The sequence below is a fragment of the Cryptomeria japonica genome, chromosome 6, assembly GCF_030272615.1.
Source record: "Cryptomeria japonica chromosome 6, Sugi_1.0, whole genome shotgun sequence".
Lineage (NCBI taxonomy): Eukaryota > Viridiplantae > Streptophyta > Pinopsida > Cupressales > Cupressaceae > Cryptomeria > Cryptomeria japonica.
Genome location: NC_081410.1, coordinates 554,495,143 through 554,516,736, shown reverse-complemented (window position 1 = coordinate 554,516,736; position 21,594 = coordinate 554,495,143).

Below are 21,594 nucleotides of genomic sequence, written 5' to 3'. Positions count from 1 at the left end.
AACATCGAAAATCACACAAAAACATGGCAACACCTTGTACATACTCATCCATGCAGATACCAAAAACAAGCATTGACAAAATACTCACACAATGACCATTTACCAGTCAAATCACACAATCAACATCAACACTCAAAACTGTCTTCAACAAGGATGCATCCTTCCTTACCAAAACAAAGACAAAAAGTGATGTTTTCTTTGACAAGAAAATTATGTTAAGCTATCAAATACTTGGTTAATTTGTGAGTACAATCATTCATTTATCTGTATCGGGATCTTTCAGCATTGTTTTGTATTGTTTGCGCATTATTTCCGATGAAGTTCTGGGCCATGTACTAATGGTGTCTACGTGGGAAGTTCACCAAGCTACGTGATCATATGCAAAAAACAGTCATAGATCACTACTGCTTGCTGACTACAGCGTATACCTCGACCATATGGGCATGAATCATTACTAAGGATCCTTATTCTTTATTCTTTATGTATATACTATTTGTTTGCAGGTACAATGCTCATTCTTTGGTTCCTCATCCAAATTGGATAAAGGTTTTATCTCTTAGTACAGTATGCACTTGTCTCAGGATATGATCAGCCTAAGATCAAGGAGGACGATCCAAGTCATGCATGAACGAAGATAATCCTTGTCTGTTCCGCAAGCAATACTCTGGTCGACTTGACCCTTATATCAAGTCGTTTGTATTAACTTGCTATATAAAATCCATGAAAGGAATACTCAGGTCATCTTGAATCATTATGTCAAGATGCTTGTATTCTCTTCCAACATTTTAAAGCTCAATGATGAAAATAGAGCACTATGGATCGTCATTTCATCTCATCTGTTTATATATTGCATTCCATTGCATATCACCCATCCATTCACACATTCATATATAGGCTTTATATGCGAAATGTGAAAATTAAGCTGGTCTTGGATACAATCACGATCAAGTACTCTGATACATCATCAATGCATCATGCAAAGTCTTACAAAACCTTGCATTCCTCATGATCATATCATCCTCACATTTAGTTGCATCTTGCATTAAGAAACATTCATGTCATTTTTAACTTTGCATATAGTTCATTTTCTTGACATTTAGTTTTCATTAATCATTTGCATCATTGCATCAATCATAAATAAGTAGACTTATTCGTGGAATTAAATTGTCTTTGATTATATTAAGTCCTTTACTAGGCATTCATATAGTGTCGATTATCCATCATCATTTAATTATCCTTTATCATTTAAATATTGCATACATTTATTTATAGTGAAAAAGTGCATTCATTTATTAAAATTTTAGGATTCATTTCACATTGCATTCATTTATCCTCTTTTTAATTGCATTAAGGTGCAGTTATTCAAACATTAGTTATCGTATCATCACATTATCATTTATACTTAAAACATATTTAAGCATTTAGAATCATAAATCCCTTTGTTTACAAAACATTGGTTCTTAACATTTCATATCCATTTTACATACGCATTCATTTAGGCATTATCATATAAACATTTGTACTTTACATTTTGTTTATCCATATTACATTCATCTAAAACGCATCTAGATGCATATCCATACATAAAAATCATTTATCATTACATTAACATCATCTCATCATTATATTGCAAATAGGAAACAACACCATCCTGTTCATATATTATCATAAGCATACATCATCATCATGGCATTACATACATAAAAGCATTACATCAAAAATCAAATCAAATCATACATACATAAACCTGCATTCATATGTCAGTATCCAACATCATACATCATCATAAACACATGCACAAAAGAAACATCTCATCAATGCATACATATACACATGTCCATCTAAGCAATAAACTCATCATCCTGCATAAACATCCATACATAATCAAATGCACATCATCAAAATATGGGATCTCCTCAGATATCTCATCTCATATATATCAGAGTACAATGAAGTCTACAAAATCGGCTACCAAGAGCCATCCAAGATACAGTCCAAAAAATAAATAATGATACAAATACATATATGCATGAATGCTCTCTCAAATGCTGCTCTGGCCCGATGCTGTCCCAACACCTCCACCTGCCCCACCACTAGTCCCTGCACCCCCTGCTCCATCTCTCCGTGGAGGCCTCATCGAACCACCACTCCCTCCTGCATCTCCTGATCTCTCCCGCCTCAAAGGACCCATCACTCCCCCACTGCTCTGCATCCTCTATGATCGCTCTGATCTAGTTTTCCGCATCTGAGTATAACTGAGAGCTCGCTGACTCACTGGCACCACCTGCTCATATAAACCCCGCTAGTACTCTATCTCAGCCTGTGCTCGGCCAAACTACCTCATCACCTCCCCTATAGGCCCCTGTGCTCCTACTCCAACCCGGACTCTCTCCTGCAGCTCCGCCAATCTCTCCACTGCAGTATCTCTCTCTCACAGCACCACCGTCAGCTCTGACTCCCGTGCAAATAACTGCACATCCCTAGCTGCCACCTCCGCCTCCAAACCCTCTATTCGCATCTGCAAGCGTACTATAATGTGATCTCGCAAATCTCCAGTGGCTCCCTCCCCAGTGTCCATAGCTCCCTCCCCGGTGTCCATAGCTGCCTCCCCTACACCACCCTCTCCAGTAGTCCCCTCCCCTCTGTCCATTGGGATCTCCCTCTCCATCCCCCTCCCACTCAGCTGAACTCCTCCTGGTATCAATGGCCCCTGTGATATCTGTAGAGGCAGTCCACCTCTCCCTCTTCGCTGACTCCACATCCCCAATCCTCCTCCACCTCCTCCTCCACCACCACCTCCTCCTCCTCCTACTCCTCCATCTCCTCGACCTCCTGCCCTCCTCCGTCTCCATCCCCTCTCATCCTCAAAAGTTGGGATCGGCTCTGCTGGATCCGATATTCGTGGGATCAGGTGCGCTGCCCGGTACTGCGTGTACTCATCTGTCACCCCTGCATCCACGACCCTTGGTCGTATGTCCCATGGCCTCGCCTGCAGTGTCCGAAACTCTGCCAGTGCCTGATCATACGACAGCACTGGACCCCATGCATACCACTCCCGAATAACTCGAGCATACTCTCCAGATCTACTGGGTAGTCCCTGTTGCCGTCCGAACTGCCTCATCACTCTCCCGGGAACCTGTCTCTCTACATGGTATGAGGTCCTCCCAATGAGGAATCGGGTCATGAACACATAGGGTAGTGCCTCTGCATCATCATCCCATGGCTCACACTCCAAGTATGGCCGCCATATCACTGCATCTAGGTCATCCAATGTCCGTCGCCACCACTCTAACTTCCCAAAGTGGGGCTGACTCATCATGCCACTGTACATAAACATGTACGGCTTATCTACTGCACGGAATCTAAGATTCACTGGTTGAGTCACTGGTAGGTGCTCCCAAGCCCAAATATGTAGCAGCGCCATGCCCATTGCTAAGGAACCCCTCCCCCGGTACACTACCTCATGAAGCTCCTGATACATGTGCGCCAGCACGCATGGCCCCTATGCAAATTGGGTCCCCTCGGTCATCATCATCTCGATAACCTGCCCCCATCCCACCGCCAACCCATGTGACCGCCTGTCTGGACACAGCAGACCTCCCACAATCCTTGACAAAACTGCTGGAAGAGGCTCATATAGTGCCGCTATATCCTCCCACGCGATCGAGCCATCATCAATATATACATCCTCGTCAAAAATCCTCTGCACTACCACAGTCCCCTAGGATCTATTGTATGTGACAGCTCCCCTCGAATCGGAATCTGTAGGATGCGCCACACATCCTCTAGCGTCACGGTCATCTCCCCCTGTGCCAAATGAAAGTTGCACGTCTCGCTATGCCACCGCTCTGCTAATGCTGTAATCAATCTGTGATTCATACGAATCACGGGCATGTGCATCACCTCGTATAAACCAGTCGCGACAATGCAGTCTATCTCCGCCTGAGTCAATCGGTCCCACAACCCCTGTGTCACAGGATGGCGCTCGCGTAACTGCAACATGCGCAGATCCTCCTGCACATGGACATTCATCAATTACCATCAGTTGTTTTGTTTTCAAACTTTCTTAAGTTTAAACCTAGACTATCATCAGATACTTTGATCAAGTATCTTCAGGTCTCAACAAGTAAGCAATCATGGCCACCTAGACTTCAACGGGCATTTATCCTAACAAATGACCTAAGTCTCATCAGGCTGCTATGGTTCAAAACAACTCCCACTTCACCTCGCCATCCATCAATCATTGGCATCAGAGAATTGGCCTTCATCCAAATTGGGGCATCTTTTTATCCTAAGACAATAGCGCTAATTTCCAAACAATAGCGCTACAACTCTGACCAAAGCGCTCAATCAGCTATCCCATAGCACTAATACTACAACCGCGCTAAATCAACTACGCAATAGCGCTACTTGACATCAATAGTGCTCAATTAAGCCCATAATAGCTCTACTTAATCAATAGCGCTAAAACTTGCATACAATAGCGCTACAACAAGCCAAAAGTGCTCAAACAATGGGGCAATAGCGCCATTGCAGTGCAATAGCGCTAATTCATGGAGCAAAAGCGCAAAAACCAAAGTTTCAGTGCTCTTGCTCCGACTTGACTTGAACTCAGCTAAAAACCTATCAAAAATGCACAAAAATTAAGTTTTTGAATTTGCGTACCGCTAGTCCGTAGTCATTTGGGCGCTGGAACCGTCGGACTCGCTCGAATCTATGCTCAGTGATCGGAATCGGCATCCTAGCTGCTGCTCACTCCTCCAAACGTCACTATCAGAGCTCTAATTTTCAACTGGTCGTGGTCACAAATGATCCTGTTTTCACCCCTTTCACCCCATTTACACCCTTCGCCGACACCATAACTTCTCCCCGCTCACCGCCATGGTCCCCGTGAACTTCCCGAGCCCCCCATTTCTCCATTCTTCCCCCGTTTTCTTCTATTTTTCACCCCCGTTGCTAACTCCTTCTTTTCTACCACCCTGCCAATTTTCATTCTTTTTCGAGAGATCGCCCGATTTTCTCTCGAGGGGGCATACCACCCATTAAATTAACATTTTATGGGGCATTTTCTTCACACCAGTTTTTCTTTCTTTGAAACGACGCGATAAACCGCACTGTTTCAAAGAGGGGCACTGTCCAGCTTAATTAAATAAATATTCGCTATTTATTTGATTAAAAATCCACTAGCCACCAGTTAATTAAATTAATATTTAATTAATTCATCCCCAAACATTCTTTTATTAATTAAATAAATTATTCAATTTATTTTAATTCATTCATTAAATCAAATTCAAATCAATCAAATAAATAAAATCTATTTATTTAATAAAATCCCCTTTTCCTCTTTTAAATAAATTAAATAAAACATTTATTTAAATCATTATCCCCACCCCACTTGCATTTTCCTACAAATGCAACTTGCACACATTTATTGAAATAAATGAATTTATTTTTAATAAAATCCTATTTTCCCTCACCCACCAAATCCACTTGCAAAATCTAATCCCCTTCTAGATTCTTCTAACCCCTTCCTAATTAGCCTAATCCATCCCCTAATTATTGTCACATTCCTAAGCAAAATGGAGTCACTTCTCAAAGACTCCAAAGTCTTTGAAAAGCATTTAATGCTTTGTGTGTTCAACAAATTAACCCCCAAAGTCTTCCAAGACCACTAATGGCTCTTACATGACCATTTATGGCTCTTACATAACCATTTATAGTTATTTCAAACTTGTCTCCCCAAATATTTATTGTTTTGACCATATTCCTCCATTTCACATTTGCACAAGAGTTTATCCATTGGATAAAAGCTTTATTCTTTGAATAAAGAGTTTATCCATTGGATAAAAGCTTTATTCTTTGAATAAAGAGTTTATTCATTCAACTAACCTTGACTCTAACTCCCAAAGTCATATCAGGCATTTAATGCTTATTCCCTCTCCTCTCAACTTATCTCACATTGACACTTGTCATCTTGGGATTGGGTTGAAAGCCATCACATGGATTTGAAATCATTCAATCCTGACCCTTGTTGAGATAGCTCAATCTCAACCATCCATTGCTCCATTTTTCCTATAAATAGAGCCCATTTCTTCATAATCCAGATCCTGAAAACTTGTATGCATTTAAGCTATAGGCATTTTAAGAGAGCATTTTTAACATAATTAACTAATATCTTGTCTTTTTGATAAAATAAATCATTTTAGCATCAATAGCATAGTATTAGCTTTTCATTTCACATTTGAAGCACAATACTACAATCTCAATCCTCCATAAGCATCCATAGTGCAAAAAGCTGCTGAGAGCTACACTATTTTGGAACTTGGAGAGGAGAGGAACAAGGGAGAAAGGAGCCAAGACCATGCTAAGAGGCATTTGGAGATGTCTCATTATCTTTGTTTTTTTAGTGAGATATATTAGCATGTTTTTAGTGTCTCTCTTGGTATGTCTTTTTAGATTAGTTTTTGATTGACTAACACTAACGATCTTTTCGTTTTTGTGTGTTGTTTGTCATTTGCTAACCTTGTCCATTTAGGAAGGCATCAAAAAGTATTTATTTAAATGAGGAAATAAGGCTAGAAGAGGATAAATGAATTAATTAAATAAATAAAAATTTATTTAATTAATAGAAGAATTAGGCTTAAATAATTGAATAAATAAAAATATTTATTTAATTAGACATGACAATTTTAGGTGTCTACAACCGTAATAGAATTAGAGGTGGGGGACGTGGACGAGGTTCAAGCCATCATAGTCCTTCACCACAACCCACTCATGTGAGTGAGGAGCAGGATCAGTTTGTTCATCAAAATGAGCAACATGTAGTAGAGTAGGTTCCCGAAAGGGAAGAGTTGAGGCAAATGTTTTAGGAGGTGTTAGCCAGACTAGGTCCTAGACCTGAGGCTGAACAGCCTATCCATGCTCAGGTGGGAGAGTCGCATCAATAGAATCTTGAGGAGAGGGAGAGAGAGAGAGGTCTCCCAAGAGGAGAGAGGTCCCAGTGGATCAGGACTCAGTTACTTTGGGACACATGAGAGATTTGATGAGATCCCATCCTCCTTCCTTTGGCGGTTTGGGTATCGGTCTTGAGGCAGAGACCTGGTTGATTAGTTTAGACCGGTGTTTTTCCATGCATTTGTATGGCAGTAACACCAAGGCCAGATGCACCATCATGCAGCTCGAGAGTTTTGCTTCTATCTGGTGGAGGTTGGAGGAAGAGAGAATCGGTTTGAACATTAACACCGTGTCTTGGGAGATTTTCCAGGAGAGATGATTTAGGGCACACTTTCTCTCAACTCAGTGGAGACAGTCTTGGGCAGATGAGTTTTATGCATTATGCTAGTCCGACATGTCTATGGATCAGTTTGAGCATAGGTTTTATGATCTCAAACATTATGTTGGTATTGGGAATGACGAGGAGATGCTAGTCCAACATTTCTTGAGGGGTCTAAATGACCGCATCAGTGGAGTGAGAGTGTTTGAGCCTATTTTAGTAGAGGTAGTCGTGGTGAAAGCCAGGCTGGTAGAGCAAAATCTTGGCCGTGCTCATGGCGATCAGTCTGGAATGTAGATTGGGAGTGTGCCTTACAGTGGTTCCAAAGTTAGAGGGAATCAATCCTAGACAGCTGCACCTTTTAGGAGTCCTCAGGCACCCGCTAAGGGTGGGCAGCAGCAACAAAGTTTTCAGCTGAGGTCGAAGCAGTTTCAGGGCCAACAGGGTGGCAACTCTCAGCCTAAGAAGAATAGGAACTGGCATAGGAGTAGGCAGGGCTTTCCAGGGCAGTCCTCTTAGGGTGCATCTCAAGCCCTTAGTAGGGGAAGCTTCCAGCAGTCTGGTGGGCCATCTGGAGGTAGAGGACCTGGTAGGGGAGCTTGCTTCTTGTGTGGTCATTTTGGCCACATAGTCGCTCAGTGCCCTCAGCGTTCTCATTAGGCAAGTAGTTAGAGGCCAGCAACATCAGAGCCGACAGTGGGGGATGTAGGTAGATCCCATAGATTTTTTGCGGCGATTGACGACCGCCAGGCCGAGCACCAGGGTACAGTGATCGAGACTACGGGTGTGTTTGGTGGTATTCCTATCTTTGTACTTTTTCACTCCGGTGCTTCTGATTCTTTCATTTATTCCTCCATTGTGGAGCAGTGCGGGATCACATCTGCTAAGTAGGCAGATAGGTGGCAAGTAGGGTTGGCTATCGGTTTGCATGTGATAGTAGATTCCTTCATTCCCAGTTGTGAGTTGGACCTAGGACCCTTTGTTACTTCAGTTGACCTTCGAGTCATTCATTTGGGGTTTTATCGAGTTGTGTTGGGAATGGATTGGTTGGCATCTCACAGTGCTCATGTGGACTGTCGTCAGAAGACAATGGAGTGTTTAGATGATCATGGCAGGAAAGTAGGGGACGTTGGAGTTCAGAGATCGATATCCTTATGTATGATTTCCGCTACGCAACTTAAGTGGTGTATGTGTCGAGGGTGTCAGCCTTTTGCAGTTGCTCTTGAGGATGTGGATGAAGAAGAGAGTCGAGAAATTGCTCTTGATGGTCACCCTATTCTTTGAGAGTATGTTGATGTGTTTCCTATGGATATTCCCAGTATGCCACCGAAGCGGGACATAGACTTTCGCATTGACTTGGTTCTCGGTGCGAAACCTATTTCGAGAGCTCCATATCGGATGACTACTCAGGAGTTGAGTGAGTTGAAGTTGCAGATGGAGGAATAGATGGCCAAGGGGTTCATTCGTCCTAATGTTTCTCCTTGAGGTGCGCCAGTAATCTTCGTTAAGAAGAAGGATGGTTCTCTTCAGTTATGCATTGATTACCGATAGTTGAATAAGGTAACCATCAGGAATCAATATCCATTGCCTCAAATAGATGATCTTTTTGACCAGGTAAAGGGAACCAAGGTGTTCTCTAAGATTGATCTGAAGTCTGGGTATCATCAGTTGCGCATTCATGATGCAAACATTCATAGAATGACTTTTCGTACCTGTTATGGTCATTATGAGTTCATAGTGGTGTCATTTGGGTTGACGAACACACCCTCAGTTTTCATGAGCTTCATGAGTGGGATTTCCACACCAACCTTGATCATTTTGTCCTTGTGTTCTTGGATGATATTTTGATTTATTCTAGATCTATGGAAGAGCATGAGAGCCACTTGTGACAGGTATTGCAGTGCTTGAGGGAGAATCAACTTTATGCCAACTTGGCGAAGTAAAATTTCTTCCAGTCAAAGGTGAACTATCTTGGTCATGTGGTTTTGGGAGGAGGTGTATCTGTGGATCCTTCTAAGATCCAAGCCATTGTAGATTGGCTAGCGCCAACAATGTTTCTGAGGTTTGGAGTTTTATGGGTTTGGCTGGATATTACCGTCGCTTTGTTCAGAGTTTTTCCCAGATAGGTCACTCGATCACTTATCTTCAGAGGAAATGGAAGAAGTTTGTTTGGTCAAAGCAATGCGAGTCAACTTTTCATACCTTGAAGGAACTCCTTGTTAGTGCTCTGATTTTGGCAGAACCTGATCCATCCAGAGATTTTATGGTTTGCATGGATGCCTCTTTAGAAGGTATAGGAGCAGTGCTTATGCAGGATGGTCGTGTGGTAGCCTATGAATCTTGCAAACTCAAGGACCACGAGTTGAACTATCCAGTTCATGACTTGGAGTTGGTAGTTGTAGTGCATGCGTTGGTTAGGTGGCAACATTTTCTGTTGGGGCGTCGGTTTGAGCTGCATAGGTATCACCATACTTTGCAGTATATTTTCATGCAGCCGAACTTGAATGCTCGACAACGAAGATGCATGGAATTACTCTATGAGTATGATTTTGAGGTTCAATATATTCAGGGGAAAGAGAATGTAGTGGCGATGCATTGAGTCGTAGGCGACATGAGGTTGCAGTAGTGTCCCTTGGGGTGGACTTGAGAGAGAGAATTCATGGGATTCTTCCTCAGGACACCTGGTATCAAGATGTTAAAGTCGTGACAAAGTTCAAAAGACCATTAGAGGGTATATATGCTGGATGTAATCTTGAGGAAGATGGTCTTCTTTGACATCTTGGACAGATCTATGTACCTCCTTTGGATGGTCTTCATATTTTGATCAAGACTGAGGCCCATCGTGCACCTTATTCGGCACACCTTGGTGTCAAGAAGATGCACGCAGATATTAGACAGATATATCATTGAGCTAGTATGAAACGTGACATTGTTGATTTTGTGTCAAAGTGTTTAGAATGTCAACGGGTGAAGGTGGAGCATCAACACCCTGTAGGGCTTTTACAACCTAATTTGGTACCGGATTGGAAATGGGATATCATTTCCATGGATTTCATAGTGGGGTTGCCTGTTTCTTCGCATCGTCATGATGCCATCATGGTCATTGTTGATAGATTGACCAAAGTTTCTCATTTTGTTCCTATTCGATCTTCCTATATAGTAATAGTGGTGGCACAAGTTTTCTTGGAAGATGTGGTGAGGTTGCATGGGATTCTTAGGCAGATCATTATCCTAGCTTTACTTCAACATTGTGGACCTCACTTCAGCATGCTTTGGGGACCCAGTTGAACTTCAGTTCATCTTATCACCCAGAGACCGACGGTCAGACTGAGCATGTGAATCGGGTCTTGGAGGACATGCTTCGCATGTATGTTATGGACCAACAGTCGCACGAGGAGGAATATCTATGCCTTGTGGAGTTTGCTTATAACAATGGATATCATAGTTCCATAGGCATGTCTCCCTTCTAGGCATTGTATGTCCGTCCTTGTTGTACTTCTTTGAGTTGGGATCAGTTAGAGGATAGGGTGCGTTTAGGACCGAATATGATTCGAGAGATGGAGCAATAGGTTGAGCAGATCTATGGACATTTGGTAGCTTCTCGAGATAGGCAGAAGAAGTATGTCAATGCTCATAGAGTGGATCATCGATTTTCTGTTGGAGATCGTGTGTTCTTGAGAGTGTGTTTGCGGATGAGTCTGATCCATTATGGAAAGGGTTCTAAGTTAGCATCGTTCTAAGTTGGCACCTCGTTTTGTTGGCCCTTTTGAGATCCTTGAGAGGATAGGATCTATTTCCTACCATCTTGCCTTATCGCCGAGCCTATCCCGCATCCACGATGTTTTTCATGTTTTTGTTCTTAGACCTTATCATCCTGATGTGACCCATGTTCTTGATTGGAACGCTTTGCAGGTCAAGGACGGACAACTTTCCATGGAGCCTGTGCGCATTGTTTAGCATCAGGATTTGACCCTCAAGGGTCGTACCATCGACTAGGTAAGGGTCCTATGGGACCCAAGTGATGAGACCTCAACGACATGGGAGGATGCAACGAAGATGAGAGAGGTTTATTCTTATCTATTTTAGGCTTCCAGGAGTAAGCCTAGTTTTGGGGGGGAGAATGTAGTACCCCTTTCTTGATCAGACTTTTAGACTCATGTTTGACTTATGTTGACTTTTATAGTGGATACATTATTGTGATATTTTGTTTAGATTTTATGCAGTATGGTGATATGCTTTAATTTGATTTGTAGTATATATTTCATGCAGTATTTCCTTATGGATGTTAAATGTGATTTTTTTTATTGGATTACTGTCATGGACTGACCCATTTACTTTATACATGCAATGTGTTATATTCATGTTTCGTGTTTGTAAGTGTATGGGGTGCGAGGGGATGATTTTCCTTCACTCACTCCGATGAGATATGGAATGTCATGATTCTCCTTCATCGATGTGTGTGTCGTGTCTTTTATATATATGTCTATATGCACATGTGGTTCTTTGATGCATGACATTGCAGGTACGAGTACCGGGTAGGTATGGCGTATCGACTCCACCTGGTTTCACAGGTTTGAGCGTACCTTATTTGTTCGATGGGAGTGGAAGAGGTAGTTGTTAGACCCTAAATTGACCCACAGTTACACTCATGTGAGTGTTGTTAGTTGGTCGTCATTTCCCGTTTGACCGGTATGCGAGTCTTGGCCCTTTGATATTTTCGTTTTGTGAGTCATCTAGTGGTTATTTCTCGTTTTGCGTGCCTCTTGCTAGTTAGAAAAGTTATCTGAATGAATTGTATTATTTCATATTGATGTATTTAAATTAAATTAATATGCCTTTGTTATTTCATGTTGGTGTATTTAATTAAATTAATGTGCCTTTGTTATTAATGATTTAGTTAAATAAATTAAGTTATTAAATTTAAATGACTTAAGGGCCTGTTATATTTTAAGAAATGTAATTGTATTTATTTGAGAAAGGAATAGAGTTAGAAAGTATGTTTTTTTAATTTTTAATTTATATGTTGAAGTTATTTTCAATTTATGAAAAAAGAAATGAGGAAAATGAAAATTTCTCCATTGACCTTTTTGAAGGAGATTAGATTTTACCTTTATGGGGAAAAAAAAGTATGTTTTTTTAATTTTTAATTTATATGTTGAAGTTATTTTCAATTTATGAAAAAAGAAATGAGGAAAAGGAAAATATCTCCATTGACCTTTTTGAAGGAAATTAGATTTTACCTTTATGAGGCAAAAATTTCTATTGGTTGAACAAAACTTTTAACCTAGAAATTTAGGTTAAAATATTTTCATATATTGCTTGAGAGTTCACAGGAAGAAAGGACTGAAAATTTTTGGAAGCTAAGTTTTGAGAACAAAATTGGAAATTGGATTTTTGGGTTGAAGATTTGGTGCAGGTTGAAGCTCGTCTCCAACTTTCTTCCAAGAGTGCATTTAAGGTTGGGTAGATTTTTTTCTTTCCTTTTCATTGTAAAAATTTGAAATATTTTAAAATCTTCCTATGTGTGTGTTTGGGAATTCGTGGAATTCTTTTGGAAATTTTAAATTCAGTTTGAGTTGTGGGAATAGAGTGTTTTATGTTTGAGTTTATCTCTTCCCAACTTAGTTTGTTAATTTTGAAGAAATTGGTTTGTAGAACCAGGAAAAAAAATTAGTTTTTTGTGTGTGCTTTCAAGTTGTATAATTTGTGATTAAATCTCTTCATTTCTAGTTTGGAAATAATAGATTTGTTTATGTTGTTTGAAGATTTTCAAATTGTTCAAAAACAAAAGGTTATACTAGCAATTTTTTTACAAATTGGACTCCCTGTGTGTGTTCTTGATTTTTTTTCATTTGTGCAAGAACAATGGAAACTTGGATTAAATCCTTTCTATTTTGGTTAAATTTGTTATAGATTTTGCCCAATATCATTTGATTTGGGTCTTATTGGTATCTATTTGTAAACAAATTTTTTTATTAAGAATTCTTTCAAAAAATAAAAATAAAAATTGTTTCCTCTGTTTTCACAAAGTGCGTTTTGGTGCAGGAAATTTTACCAGTAAATTTTTATTAAATTTATAAAAAAAAATAAAAATGTATATATATATAGTAATTTTTTATTAAATTTAAAAATAAATAAATAAATAAATATATATATATATAGAGAGAGAGAGAGAGAGAGAGAGAGAGAGAGAGAGAGAGCCACGTGGCAGGAGAGCCACCTTCCCCCACCACGTGGGATGGTAGACACTACTACCATTGGTAGCTTTTGCTACCACATGGTAGCAGCTCTACCCCTTGCATAAATAAAACAACAGCCGAGTTTTATAAAATAAAACCGCCTGCAGATAAACGTGTTTCGCTGTGTTTTGTTCGACAATGTTTGTAATAAATAAAACGTTTCTCCCAAATTTTTGATATTCGAAATTTTATATTTTAATTATATGTGTGTGTGTGTGTGTGTGTGTGTGTGAGAGAGAGAGAGAGAGAGAGAGAGAGAGAGAGAGAGAGAGAGAGTATTATTTTAAATGTAAATTTTCTTTTATAATTATTGTTTGTAAATTAGGTTTATCTGTTATTCAAGCTACTTTTATGATATGTGTATATAGCTATATATTCGTCAAATATATAATTATATACATATATTTATATTATTATATATAAAAAATGTGCTTTTTTTTAATATTATTAGAAATCACATTATTTGGGAAAAATAAATTAAATGATGCTTTTGTGGAAAATGTATTATTTAATAGGGTATGTTTTATACATTAAGTTATTATGATCTTTGCTAGTTCAAAATTGAAAGGGGGCAAATTGGTTACTTGTGATTCGTTAATTTCCAGCCTAATTAGATTAATGACGACTTTAATTTCTTTTCATTAGTGTGGTTGTGTTTTATTAAATTTTAAATGTTGAATTGCAAGTATAGATTATGTTATTAATTTCAAAATATTGTTTGAGTATGGTCTTAGTGAATTTGGTATTTCTTAGCAAAGGGGCTTATTTCATTGTAATTCTTATAAATGTTTAGTCATCCTATTGTAGTGTTCATTGTACCTCTTGATTAGGTGTTGTCCTTATAACCTTGTCATTTTAAACAATATTGTGTTTGTTCCTTATGGTTAACCAAGGGTTAGTAAGACTATGTTTTCGCCACCTGTATCTTGTAGTGGTTTTATGGTTGTCAGTATCACCATAGGGTTCTCGTAGAGAGACCGTGTTTGTATAGTGTCATATGGGAGAGTGGCTTTCGAGTGGGGGTCACGCCCGAAGTGGTTGGCTGGATAACCCCTCGAAAGTGAGATACTAAGTGATAACCTAATAATTGATTAGGGGGTGGGTAGTTCTTAACATTAAATAGGATATTGTACCTCGTGCATGGTTGAGTGCTCGTATAGACTCAAAATGTAGTGGGGAGGCCTAAAATGGCAAACCGACCACCTTGTCTTCACAAATGGTTGGTAGGGTTTGCATGAGACTTGGATGGAACCAGGGTTCGAGAAAGGTTACCAGGATAACCCAGGTTGGGGGTCAGGACCTATGGAGGCCTACCTAAGGTAAACATCATAAGCTATGTGATGCTCTGCAAAAAGGATTAGAAAATCTGTTTGATGGCAACACACACAAGAGCACAAGAAACAAACATTAGTGTTAGCAACAAAAGATTATCCTAAACAGACATATCAAGAGAGATATTAAGCATGAAATAGAAAGCATATAAACATAGAATAAAATAGCTAATCAAGATGCTCATAGTTGCTCCTCCCTTGTTCCTCTCCTCTCCAAGTCCCAAATGAGTGTAGCTCTCAGCAGCTTTTTGCACTATGGATGCTTATGGAGGATTGAGATTTAATATTAAGCTTCAAATATGAAATGAAAAGCTAAATACTATGCTATTGATGCTAAAATGATTGATTTTACCAAAAAGACAAGATTTTAGTTATGCTATGCTAAATGTTCTCTAAAAATGTCTATAGCCTAAATGCATACAAGTTTTCAGGATCTGGATTATGAAGGAATGGGCTCTATTTATAGGAAAAATGGAGCAATGGATGGCCAGGATTGAAAGGTTTAATCAAGGGTCAAGCTTGAAAGTTGGGGATCCATGTGCACAATTTGCACCAATGAAATGGTGACAAGTGTCAACATAAGATTGGGTTGAGAGAAGAGGTTGGAGACATTAAATGCCTGAGGAGACCTCATGGTTATCTAGAAGGTAAGGGTCAAGCCTAAATTAAGATTACCCACTGGATTAGGAGTTAATGCAAGGATAAACTTTTGTGCAAATGATTAAGAGATAATCATGGTCAAAGCATTAAAGGCTTGATGAGACCCTTGGGTTGGGTAGAGGTTGAGTCAAAACAAATGTTTTAACCACGTGGGAGGGTTTGAGGTAACCATTAATGGTTATTGGAGACTTTGGGGATTAAGTGGTTGAAGGTTGAAAGCCTTCAATGGTTATCAAAGACTTTGAGCCATTTAGTGGTTGAAGGTTGGAAGCTTTCAAAGGTTATCCAAGACTTTGAGACATTTAGTGGTTGAAGGTTGAAAGCCTTTGATGGTTATCAAAGACTTTTAGGCTTTGAGAAGTGACTCCATTTTGCTTAGGAATGTGACAATAATTAGGGGATGGATTAAGTTAATTAGGAAGGGGTTAGAAGAATCTAGAAGGGGATTAGATTTTGCAACTGGATTTGGTGGGTGAGGGAAAATAGGATTTTATTAAAATAAAAATTCATTTATTTCAATAAATGTGTGCAAGTTGTATTTGGATAAATATTCAAATAAATATTAATTTATTTAAATGAGAAAAAGGAAGATAAAGCATTAAAATGCTTGAAGACTTTGAGGGGAACCATTAAAGGCTTGAAGACTTTAAGGAAAACCATTAAAGTCTTAAGAAGACTATAGAAGGAAGCCATCAAGTTTGAAGACTTTAAAGCCATCAAGTTTGAATACTTTAAGGGAAACCATTAAAGGTTTCAAGTGGGTGAGGATAAATAGGATTTTAAATAAATAATTTATTTAAAATAGTTGTGCAACTTGCTTTTGTAGGAAAATACAAGTGGGTGGAGGATAAAGGTGATTTAAATAAATTATTTATTTAAAATAATTGTGCAACTTGCTTTTGTAGGAAAATACAAGTGGGTGGAGGATAAAGGTGATTTAAATAAATGATTTATTTATTTAAATGTGAGAGGTGGGATTTTGGGGGATTTAAATAAATATTAATTTATTTAAATGTGAGAGGTGGGATTTTGGGGGATTTAAATAAATATTAATTTATTTAAATGTGAGAGAAGATTTAATTAAACAAATATGATTTATTTATTTAATTAATGGTATGAATTTGGTTAAGTGAATTAAATCAAATAAATTGAATAATTTATTTAATTAATAGGAGAAGAGGGTTAAGATGAATTAATTAAATATTAATTTAATTAATTATTAATTGATGGTTAAATAATCAAATAAATACTAAGTATTCATTTAATTAAGTGGACAGATTTATGTGACTACACTATGCAATGACACTCTCTCTTTAGGGTCACTAGTGTATTGTGATGTTGAGTTCACTTGGAGTATTGTGGAGTTACACTTGTATTGTCGACCATGTTTTGCTTGTGCTTGCTTGAGGGTCCTCTGCTATCTCCTAGCACAGTGGGGTGATTCTGTTTTGGGATCACGTGGTTTGGTGGTAGTGCCACTTCCCATTAGATGTTTATGTTTGTGCCTTCATGCGAGGATTGGCTTCACAGATATTTCTGTGGTTCGCGTTTTTTGTATCATCTCATTTTGGAGATTTCTGTATTTGAGACCTACGTGGTCATTTGTATCAATGGATTATGTAACCTTGTATTTGGTAATGATGTAAATTTTATATGTATTATTGAAAGCCATGCATTTGATGAATAATGTAATCTTAAGTTGTGGATGTTTATTATATCAGTTAACTTTATTCATTGTGAAAATGCTTTCTTGAAGAGTAATATATATTGTAATACTTTTAATCTTTAAATGATGAAATCTGATATGTGAATATGGTTTATTGTTTTCAATAAGTAATTGATGGATAATTGGATTAACCTTAATAATGGAATTTAACCTTTCGAATAATTCTTCGTTGGTAACCCTTTAGGAATTCTATGTGTTAGACTTCTGCTTATGTAATAAACGTGCAATGTAGTAATTAAAGCACTTAAAGTGGTTTATACTTTTAAAAAATATATATATTTCACCCTTAGTTGTTTAGTTGTGTGGTTTTTCCTTTAGGGTTCCTGGCGGGACATTACACATTCATATAATCAATCAATGATCAAAACATATCCTCCAGTGCAAACAACTCTACTCTGGAACTCCACGCGCTACGATGAGACCCATAACACATCCAATAACCTTCCACAAATTATATCTAGACCCAAAGATAGGTTTAACATAAAATATCACAACTAGATATGAATAATGCCACAACATCCGGAGAACACAAAGATATTTTTAGAACACAAAACCAACTCATCCATAATACCAAAAATATAACCAAAGAAGATAACAACATCAAACAATATCAACAACACTTTCTGGACCCGAACACTTCCGGAACAACCAATAGAACAAATACAACACCAACACATCAAGATATCTCTATTCCACAAATGTTTCAGATCAACAACTATTTGGAACAACAAGTTTGACATCAATGACAACCACAACAACACATATTTCCAACATAGATAATCAATATGATTTATCTTTCTCGATCAACAATCTTTTGGCCTCCATAGCTATTTGCTTCTCTCTTGCTTTGTGGTAGGTGTTTAATTGCAGGTGATCCTTTGAGAGGTGTGGGGTTGAGAAATCAACTCCAACAATTTCTTGTTCTTAAGTGAGAATTATTACATAGCTATAGGAAAACACAAATATGATATAAATTAAGTATTCAAATGATAACAAACACCGATAATAAATGATTTAGCAACAAACATGATTACTGTGTATTTATCTATTTTAAGACAATTATGTTTAAGAACAATTTATTATCAAGAACAAAACCTTATTATCAATAAGACAATGCATAGCTATAAGCTTTTGTAAGCCAATAAGTGTTTTTGTTTGTGGATACACCTAGAATATAACACTCATATGCACTTATGTGCTCTTGTATTCCTGTGTATACTCTTGAATGCTTTTGAAGTGCTTTTATATGCATTCTAGTGTTTTTCTCAGTGTTTGAGATAAATTCATGTTATGTTCACATTTTAGAATAAATGTAATTGAGATGGGATTGAGATATTGAAATGAATTTAGATAGTTAAGCAATGATTGTTGTTTTTGTCTTCATATGTATGCTATATGCATCTTGTGTTCCCATGATATCCTTACATTAGTGCTAGAATGTAGAGATATCATGCTACACAAATTTCATTACTCCTACCAAATATGCATTGCTAGTCTTCCTCATGCCAGGTCGGATATCTTTTTGTAGCGTCCTAAAATTTTACCCTTTGCAATTTTGACCGTATTTGGGGCCCCTACCTTCGTGTTTTCATCTTCATGCTTGATCAAGACCTATTTATGCCTCCCCCATGCACCAAACATCATTCTTTCACACTTTACCTTACTGGGACCCATTACCCTTGCCCTAAATTGGGGTAGGACCAGGGCATGGCGCCCTGGTCCTCACCAAGACCATGGCACCACACCATGGTTCTCCTCAATTGGGCCCTAATTTGGACCCTTGGCCCTATCTCAAATTTGAGCAAGAAATTACTTCCCCATGTCGGCTAATGTCAGAAAATTAATATGTTTGACGATAGGCAAGTATATAAGGAGGTTTTCCCCTCTAATTTGGATATACAAGCATAAGGCAATAAGGTGGACATGATCATAAGGCAAGAAAACTACATTCAAGCATTCTTCATCAAGCATTCTTCAAGGCTGCATATTCTTCATGTATCCATTGGATCAACATTACATCATTCACTTGCAAGCATGTGTGTGTTAGGGTTTTTGCCATGTTCATTCCATTTCATACAACACATGTGATTACGTTCAAGAAGCAAAACATCATTATCAGTTATTGCAGATATAAGGTATACCTTTCCATTATTTACTTCAATATTTGCAATATTTCAGTCAAGGTTGATTCCAAACCGAGGCTTGACCAAAGGCAAGCCCATATTCCCAACCCCTCTCTTCTTCTTTTTGTGTGTAGGAAGCAGGTGTACAGATGTACTCCTGGAATAAGATTTATTTGCAGAGACAGAAAAACCGTTTTCGATGTGCGAAAAGTTCGAAGGACCAAGTTGGGGGTGACCTGGTCCAGACACACGGTCCCTACAACTTTTGCCCGATTTCATAGAGCAGCTTCGAATCATCTCATACTTCTCAGGTCTAGGTGCACAACTGAATCCCGAATCTGTAGCTCACCATTTCCGCATATTTTCCTTCAAATCTCAACATTTTACACTATTTTTTATAATTCAATATACAAAAGAGGAGAATCAAATCAATTCAATCCATTTAGTATTCAGTCCTTATCTCATTTAGGATTTAGATCTAATGGATTTATTCCCTCTTCTGAATGTAAAGGTTTCAAGTGAAAATTGACTTAGTGATTTCTCCTTTCTATGTTGCAAATTGCTAAGATCAAATTTTCCCCTTTACACTTTTGTGTCATGAAAGATTATGGGGAAGTGTAAATAGTTTGTGGTAAGGTGGAAACGTGCTCCAACAATGTTCTTGCCTATGGTGTTGTCAAGGGAGAAAGATGTTGAGAGTTCCTATCATGGTGGCCTTCATATTTTATACATAATGTATTCATTGTATTTGACCTTGTGGTCTATTGTAAAAGAATATGTTTTCCTTATGTTCAACCTTGTTATTGGCTTATGTACTCCAACTTTATGTCGAAATACAACTTATGTTTCTCATGTTGTATATTAAACATACAACATTAATTTATGTTTGATTATGTGTATTTTATGAATTATATTAATTTGATATTATGATGGTCCTCATAGTATAAGAAAGAGAAACCATCATTTAATTACATATGCGACAAAATCTAATAAGTTGTGTATTAATCTAATTTTATAAGTTGTGTAATTTTAATAATATCTATAATTAAAAAATTGGACATGTATATCATGTTAAATGGAAATGATTTATAGAATATTTTATTTAATTTATAAATTATTTCTTAAATTTTGTGCTTGTTTGATCCATGGACATGAACTTTCTTTGTCTAAGAGAGAATGGTGTGGATTGAGAGAGAGTCTATTTTGAAATTTGAGGGTTAATATATAAGTTTCAAATTTCACATCTACATTTATTTATGCCTATAGGTGTAACTCTACAATGACAATGATCTTTCTTATCCGCAAAAGAAAAACAAACACCAAGTCCGATCCAAACACATTCCACTTTTTTGAAGATTCAAAAGTGTTTAAAACAAAAAGTGCTGAAGGATTGTTTAAAAAATAGTTTTATATTTTTTTCATTTTAATTATTTCACTAATTGTTTGAAAGGTGGATTTTTTATTTTATTTTTATGGGATTTGTTGTGCACTTGATCTTTAACTTGAGTTTTTAAGCAAAAGAGCAAATGACTGCATTTTACATTTTTTTAAAATATAGGTATGTTATTAAATATGATCTATCTACCAACTAATGAGCTTCACATCTTGTTTCTATCTTTTCATACTTCAAGTATTCGTAGTTGAGGTATCAAAATAAGGCAGTAATTGCACAAAACTTGAAATTAAAGGTATCACTTGTTAAAAATTAAGTTTTTTAAACACGACAAGCTAAAAAGTATATTGTTAATTGAAAAACTAATTTGGACATCCTTTAAGATCAAAAGTTGTGCACTAATCTCGTGTTTTAAATTATCAAGCATGTCTTTAATTTCAAAGACTCAATACGATGTTGATATTCATGTTCTTGTAGAGACTTCAATTATTGGTAGATGAGGCATCAACAAAAGACATTAATTGCTTGGAATTAATTTTTTTTTTATTAGAAATGACAAGTTAAAAATTAATATTGTTAATTGAAGAATTAAACTGGACTTGGTTTAAGATTAGAATTTGTGCATTAATATATTTTAATTTTTTAATTAAGCATGCATTTAATTTCAAAGGCTTAATATGATGTTGACAATCTTGTTTTATGTGTTTAGACAAAACAATCACATAATAAGTACAAAATCAAACTATTCAATATAATATTTAATTCTAATAACATAGTATTTTAATATGTAAGTTTATGTGCAATGAATTAGATTGACTCACATTCCATGTAGAATAAGATTTTGCTAAC